The sequence below is a fragment of the Mauremys mutica genome, chromosome 3 (genome assembly GCF_020497125.1).
Source record: "Mauremys mutica isolate MM-2020 ecotype Southern chromosome 3, ASM2049712v1, whole genome shotgun sequence".
NCBI classification, from domain to species: Eukaryota; Metazoa; Chordata; order Testudines; family Geoemydidae; genus Mauremys; species Mauremys mutica.
In genome coordinates this window covers 177,856,184-177,864,342 of record NC_059074.1, presented here as the reverse complement: position 1 = coordinate 177,864,342, position 8,159 = coordinate 177,856,184, and positions in this window count along the sequence as shown.

Sequence of the window (8,159 nt, the reverse complement as noted above, 5' to 3'; positions counted from 1 at the left end):
GCTTCAGCTTCCCAACACTGGATCGCATTAGGCCTTTTTGTGATAGATTAAAGCGTCTTCTACTATCAGAAATGTCTTCCCTCTATAGATACTTGTAGACTGGAGCAAGTCACCTCTTTACCTTCCCTTAGATAAATGAAATAGATTGAGCTTCTTAAGTCTCTCAAAGTAAGACATGCTTTCCAGACCTCAATCATTTTTGTAAGTCTCTTTTCAGAACCCTTTCCGATTTTGCAACATCCTTTTTGAAATGTGGACACCAGAACTGGACACAGTATTCCAGTAATAGTCTCATTCGTGTCATATACAGAGGTAATACCATCTTCTTATACTGAAAAAAATGCGGAGAGTGAGGGATGTAACTGACTCAGATTCTTTCCTTTGTTAAGTTGCAAGTGCTGATAAGGTTTGTGAAAATACTGTGATTTTCCTACCTAAAATAATGGGGACAAATTCACTGCTATATTAGGGCAGCACTGCTCCATTGATTCTACTGCTTATGGCAGTGATTATTTAGGCCTAGGGGCAGCGTTCCCTCTAATTTTTCCCACTCATGTGCAGAATGAATTTTGTTATATGTACCAATATGGAGGTGATATGTGACACATCACCTCCATATTGGTGGACATAACAAAATTCATATGGCGGGGTGGGGCCGAGGGGTTCAGAGTGTAGGAGGGGGCTCAGGACTGGGAAAGAGGATTGGGGTGTAGGGGGGTGAGGGCTCCAGCTGGAGGTCACGCTCTGGGGTGGTGCTGGGGATGAATGGCTCACAGGTGGGGCAGAGGGTTTGGGTGTGGCGGGGAGTGAGGGCTCTGGCTGGGGGTGCAGCCTCTGGGGTGGGGCTGTGGGTAAGAGAGTTGGGATGCAGTGGGGCTCCCCAGGGCTACAGTGGGGACAGAGGACTCTCCCCAGCTCTCTCTCCCCGCAGCAGCACCTGGGCTCGGGGAGGAGAGGCACCTCTCCCCCGTCACAGCAGGTCCCGGCTGGGCTGGGTCAGGGCTGGGGGAGGGGCACTGTCATGCTAAGGAATGGTTCATAGATGGCCTTTGTTACGTGCTAATGTTCTGCAAGTCAGGCCTCATGCCAATAGACACAACAGTTTTTCCCCTTGTTGATTTTATACCAGTTAATACCCATCACATTTTGCACTCTCACAGCTGTCCGATTTACATGCATGGATTCATGTTAGCCATCGTTTGCACACCAGGACGTGAATTGGATGCACCATAATTAGAGAAATCTGCTATCACTTTAAGAATATCACAGATTCTGAAGTTTATTTCAATTGCTTTGCTAGCACTGGCTCTCATAAAAGTTTATTCCAATCACGGAAGCATCTAATGTGGCTTCATAAGCCAATTTGTTCAAGGTAGTGAGTAAATAATATCAGACATACGCATTGCTCATCTTTGGGAAGAACAGGCCAGCTCACTGTAAACAGCGCACATGCAGTCTGACCAAATCACAAACCGTCATCTTCCCTGTGGGTAACTGAGGGACTTGAAGGGTTTGAGTTATTGACATCACTAGCACTGTTGTCCTATCTTCCCAACAGTATAGCCTAGTGATGATGTGAATCATGAGCCATGGAAAATGGCAGAAGTGAGGCACTTCTAGCTACACAAAGGAAACTTTTATTATCCCAGCTGGATCTGGTCCTCACTATGGAATTGCTTTTCCTGGCAATCACTGGGCTAGGTTGTGGCTTGGCGTGTGTGACCACAGGAAGGAGCTATAAAACAACCCCTTACTCCGTTGCGCTAGCTATCCAGATTGCAGGTAGCAGGGTAGGGAGTAAAGCAGCTTCTGGGGGGCTGCTGCACTCCCCCCATGTTCAATCAGAAGGGAGAGGACAGGATGGGGTGAGTGGGCAGAGCCCTCTTCCCCCCCCCCCCCCAAAAAAAAGTGTTAGCTAATGTAGCTACACTGGTGCTCTGGGGGAAGTATGCTGCACCAGTACAGACCAGGTATAAACCTGGTGCAGACTTCTTCCCCCTAGAAGCAAGGGGGACCTTGAAGAAAACAGAATCACAGTCTGCCTTCTGATCTGCTCCCGGGCACTACAACAATGTGCTGCCACTTGCTCAGGGCTCATGGCAAAACCATGACTGAGCCCGTAGTGAGTGCAAAGGGATCTATTTCCAGATATCCAGGTTGCTGTTGAAAACGATCCATTTTGAGGAGCTAACCACTGACTGGCATTGGTTAGGTGCCGCACATATACCTTTTCTAACTGGACAGTGTGTTGCAGGTAGAGTTACTTCATTAGCAGAAGCACCAAGAGCCCTGAAAAATTGTAATGGTGAAGTGCAAACACATGAGGCTGAAACCTCTTTTCCCTGAGTTTTGATTATAAACCCTCATGTGCTCCATGCTGGTTTTCCCCTCCTTTTTAAGAAATGGAAATGAGTGAATTTAATGCTGGTTAAAGATGCTGGCCTGACAGCTTTGGAGGCTGAAGTTCAGAATATGCTGTGGCAGTCCAAACTTCCCCTCTCCTTTGCCAACATGCCTCAGTCCTACTCTGAAGGGAGCACTCTAGGCAGGGGTGAAAATAACTTAAAGGACTTACTGGTACGTTGGAGTCCTGAGCGGGGCGTGGCCTCAACCGGAAGAGGCAGAGCCTTTAAAGATTTAAAGGCCCTGGGGCTCTGGCTGTGAGCCCCAGGGCTTTAAATCACCCTGGAGCTACCAGCTGCAGAGCCGGCTGGGAGCCCCGGGGCTGTGGGGTGAAATAAAGGGCCCAGGGCTCCGGCCCCCATGGAGTTCCGGGCCCTTTTAAGCGCCGCCCGAGCCTAGCTGCCGGAGCTCCGGCGGTGATTTAAAGTGCCTGGGGCTCCCCGCAGCAGCAGGAGCACCAGGCCTTTTACATTCCTGCCTGAGCCCTGCTGCCGGAGCTCCGGCGGGGATTTAAAGGGCCCAGGGCTCCCTGCAGTGGCCAGCGCGCCGGACCCTTTACATTCCTGCTCGAGCCAGGCTCCGGCAGTGATTTAAAGGGCCAGAGGCTCTGGCTGGTGTGGGGAGCCCTGGGCCCTTGAAAGCGCTGCCCAAGTTCGGCTGCTGGAGCTCTGGTGGCGGCGCTTTAAAGGGCCTGGGGCTTCCCGCAGTGGCAGGAGCCCCAGGGGTTTTAAATCCCCACCCAAGCCCGGCTGCTGGGCTCTGGTGGGGATTTAAAGGGCCAGAGTCTGCGGCTGCTGTGAGGAGCCCGGGCCCTTTAAAGCGCTGCCCAAGCCTCGCTGCCGGAGCTCCAGCGGTGATTTAAAGAGCCAGGGCTCCCTGCAGCAGCTGAAGCCCTGGGCCCTTTAAATCTCTGCCAGGGAAGCTGGTCCAGTCTGGCACGGCGTACCAGCTCTTGCCGGTACGCTGTACCGGACCGTACTGGCTTACTTTCACCTCTGACTCTAGGAGCAAGAGACTAGCTCAGTCACTGTCCTCCCTGCTCAGACTGCCTATAATGCTACTAATTAATGCCAATAGTGATGGTGCACATTGTGACATGTACACCTGGGTGCTAGGAATTGGTTTGTGGCCATCAGCCTATTTTACACAAACCACCAACTAGTAACAGCTTCCATCTACTTCTCATTTAAGCCAGGTTAGAATCTTTTTCCTAGAGGTGAAAGGCTTTGGAGCCCATTACCAATCTCCTGAGCCTTCTAATTGCTGAAACATAACAGTTATCTCAGAGTAAGGCCCTTGCAAGCAAAAGAAATACAGAATACACACTAGTACTTATCATGAGCTTATTAAAGTATATTTTTATTGTTGGCTTACACTGCACTCAGAAGAGTAACAAATATAAGGCATCTGCCTGCCCAAAAGCACAATGTACAGCTATGCATCAGGTAGTCACCATTCCTATTATTCACTAATTTACTCTTTCCTTTTGGGTCACACATCTGGAATAAGGTAAGGCTAGTACATTTTCAAGTGATAATGAATAAATACAGAAATATACAGAACAAAGAAGAACAACAAATCCTGAGGACAAATCCCACTAAACAACGTTCTCAAGGGACTTCCCTTTGTCACCTTTTTTGACATTTAGGGTCTTGTACTGTTCCATTTTATACTATATTGCCTGTATGTATGTTTTCCCCTTGACTGTGCAGCTGTATATTCCAAAAAAGAAGACCATGCTGAATAAGATTGCTGAGATTTAACCAGAAATGCATAGATCATTTTCCCTATTATCACTGTGAGCCTGATCCAAAGCCAAATGAAGTCAGTGGGAAACTTTTAATAGGTTTTAGAACAGGCCCTATGTGCCATACATATGAGAACTGATTTGTGTGTGGTGGGAACATAGAAAATTCTATTCCATTATTTTCCTCTTTTAAATGGGGATACGGTCTGTACCAAGTTCCTTTTTTAAATTGTTTTTACAAAGTATATCCTAAGTACAATTTCTTCTGCTATACACACAGCAGGTGTTTGTTTCAATATTCTTTTAACAATGTTTATAATGCTGGGGGCAGAGCCATAATATGTTCCTATGAACTCTTTCTTTTACTCTCTTCAGCAATTTTTGGCCAGATTCTGATCTCAGATACTTCTGCAGTAACACCGCTGAAGTGAAGTTGATAGATTTACTTCAGATTTGCATGGGTGTAACTGAGTTAAGAACCTGGCCCCTAAAAGTCACTAGTCTCCATGGAGAGGACAAGGTTGGAATGTCTACATGATCTTGTATTGGACTGTTATAAGGTGTGTTTGCATACATATAAATAATTTCTTACATATTGTGCTATATATTTTAGTCATTCCTTTAATTCTAACTGCATATTTTACATTTCCCCACACTGGGAAACATCTTTTACTTAACCCAGTCTTTTGGTTTTACTTAATATTGGATCAAACCCCTAGATTTAATCACCCCCAATCTATAGGAAATGTTTGTGAACAGAGCCCATCACAAAAGCAATATATATTTTAAATAACCATGTGAAATCTCCAAGTGAGTTTCAGACACTTGATGTACAAGTGAAATCCACAAATGCTCCCTCACCATCCTGCACACCTGATTTCCCATCTTGAAATACTGGCGTCAGATTCTTTCATCACGTACAAATGCCACTTTTCTATTCTAAGCTTCCATTTACTGGAGATAATTGAACCACTCTAATGCATTGATCTGTAAAGTGCTTTGCGGTATCTTCAGTATGAAAGGAGGCAAAACCAAATTCTGGTCTATAAACTACTAAAAAAGTTAATCTCTCTGGCGAGAGAATCATTATTCTCTAATCTCAGTTTTCTTGCCAGTGTCTTCCACATGGTAACACATGGAGGCTGGAAGGATTTTTGGAACTGGAAAAAACATCAGAGACTAAGCTGGCTGAGAACCCCCAATTGACAAGATATCCTTTCCCACCAATCATATCTCCTTTTAAATATTTCCTGATAAACATCTTGATCCATTCCTGAGAGCAGATGCCTTTAAAAAAATGGATTATATTGCCTGCAAAGTGAGGACGGCTTCTATGGTTTATTATAAAACCCAAACTCTTGTGCATTGCTTTTACCACAGAGGTTTCCTGATGGATTTGGAACTGATCCTTGCAGAGGCCTAGCATACAGCATGGTATTAGCCAGACAAATAAGGGCACAGATGCTGCTAGCTCTCCCACCACTGGTTAGAGAAATTTCAAAAGAAACCATGTAACATATGTCATGCAGGTGAGATGTCAGAATCTGGCTTGCTGGAGGATTTTCCATTGGCCATTGTTATTATGGACCCTGAGACGCAAGGTTATGGACCGATTCACTGCTTCATTACACAAGTTTTACACAAGTAAGACACCACTGATTTTAATAGGTATAACGCAGGAGTGGGCAAACTACAGCCCAGGGGCCACATCTGGCCCTCCATACATTTTAATCTGGCCCTCGAGCTCCTGCTGGGAAGTGGGGTCCGGGGCTTGCCCCGCTCTGGCACTCCAGCCAGGGAGTGGGGTCGGGGTCTTGCCCCACTCTGCATGGCTCCCAGAAGCAGTGGCAGGTCCCCCTGCAGCTCCTACGCATGGGCAGCCAGGGGGCTCTGCACGCTGCCCCCGCCCCAAGTGCCACCCCCGCAGCTCCCATTGGTCGGGAACCACAGCCAATGGGAGTGGCAGGGGCAGCACCTGCGGACAGGGCAGCATGCAGAGCCGCCTGGCCGCACCTCCGGGTAGGAGCCGGAGGGGAGACATGCCACTGTTTCTGGGAGCTGCTTCAGATAAGCGCTGCCTGGAGCCTGCCCCCTGATCCCCCTGCCGCCCTCCGAACCCCTCAGTCCCAGCCCAAAGCACCCTCTTGAACCCCCAACCCCTCATCCCATACCCCACCCTAGAGCCCGCACCTCCAGCTGGAGCCCTCCTGCAACCCAACCCCCAATTTCATGAGCATTCATGGCCTACCATACAAATTCCATACCCATATGTGGCACTTGGGCAAAAAAGTTTGCCCCCCCTCCCCCCCGCCCCGGTATAACGGAATGGTAAACCAGGCCTATAACCTTCAAAACTGGGATGAATCCTCCAGTCATTCTGAATAAAGCAGCCTTCTAGCAAGTGGATTCCTGGAAGGTCAATATGATCATCCACTGTGTGTGTCTTGCTTGGTTGTTGATGCTTTTTCTTTTTCAGAGGACAAGTGTATTGGGCTAGAGTTCTGAATTGAGCTACACTGTGGTGGGGCAGATCCCCAGCCACATCAGGAAGGTGTTAAAGGAGAACAATCAGCCCCAGCCCAGCTCATGGGCAGGTTCTTAGGAAGGAGGATCCCTGCTCAGTGCAGGGTAGCACTCTGAAGAAGCAGACTGTAACTGAGAGCTCTCTAGTTCCCAGCTCCTGGAAGAAGGTGTTGCTGACTGGTGATATTGTTGTGTATTTGGTTGTCATGGGTTTTGTTACTATGGCAACTGAGTTAGTCTATTAAGGGATAGCTCAGCTGGTTTCAACCGGCTGAGTGAGCTCTCTGTTTCTGTAAATAAAATGGAGGTTTTGGTTAGCTGTCTGCTCTCTGGCCTCAAGTGATTGCTTCCTACACCGGCTGCCCCTAGGACATAACACTGGCGACGAGGGTGGGATCCTGGTGCTGCTCCAGTAACAGAAGGAAGTAGAAGTCAAGGTAAAGACCAAACAAAGAAAAAAAGCTGCTTGTTTGCACTGACTGTGAAAGTGAAACTAAAAATCATGGCTACTCTGACCAGGCCCCTGGAGCCTTTTGATGAGAATACAGAGCAGTGGCATGTGTATACTGAGCGTTTTGAGCTTTTTGGTATTGCAAATGACATTACAGAAGCGAAGAAAGTGCCAATATTCTTAACTGTTGTAGGGGCTAAAACCTACTCTCTGCTACGCAGCTTACTACACCCTGTTAAGCCTGAGACTAAATCTTACAGTGACATTGTGGAAATCCTGGGGTCTCATTTCTCCCCAAAACCACTGGTAATTGTTGAAAGATATAGGTTCCACAAAAGAGACCAAAAGGAAGATGAAACAGTTGTACAATTTGTAGCCATTTTAAAAAAAGCTAGCAGAACACTGTGAATTTAAAGAGATGTTAAATGATGCCCTGCGTGACAGGTTAGTGTGTGGCCTCTGCAGTGAAGCTATACGGAAGCGCCTACTGACAGAGGCTCAGCTTACATTACAGAAGGCTGTTGATATTGCTGTCTCCATGGAACTGGCTACAAGGGAGGCACAATACATCGGTGCATCCCCTAGGGTGCAAAAAGTGTCACAAGAACTGACCCACAAAACGGTGCAGAGTCTAGAATGTTACCGCTGTGGTAAGCTGGGTCACCAGGCATCAGAATGCTGGTGTAAGGACCTGGTGTGTCAACACTGTGGCAAAAAGGGACACATTGAGTATGCCTGTAAACAAAAGAAAAAGAGGCCTGTGGTCTGGCCGACAAAAAGAGGAACCTTGCATACCCTAGAGCAGACCCAGGATGATCAAGGTGACACCTCCTCACAAGAGGAAGTGCCACTGCATGTTTTGTCTTTGGCAGCGGGCTCACATGAATACTGGGTAACCCCCTTATTGGAGGGCAAACCTATACGCATGGAACTAGACACCGGTGCAGCTGTCTCGCTGGTTCCTGAGACTGTGTATAAGGAAAAGCTACAGCATCTTCCGCTTAAGGCAACAAAAACTGTTCTGAAGACGTATAC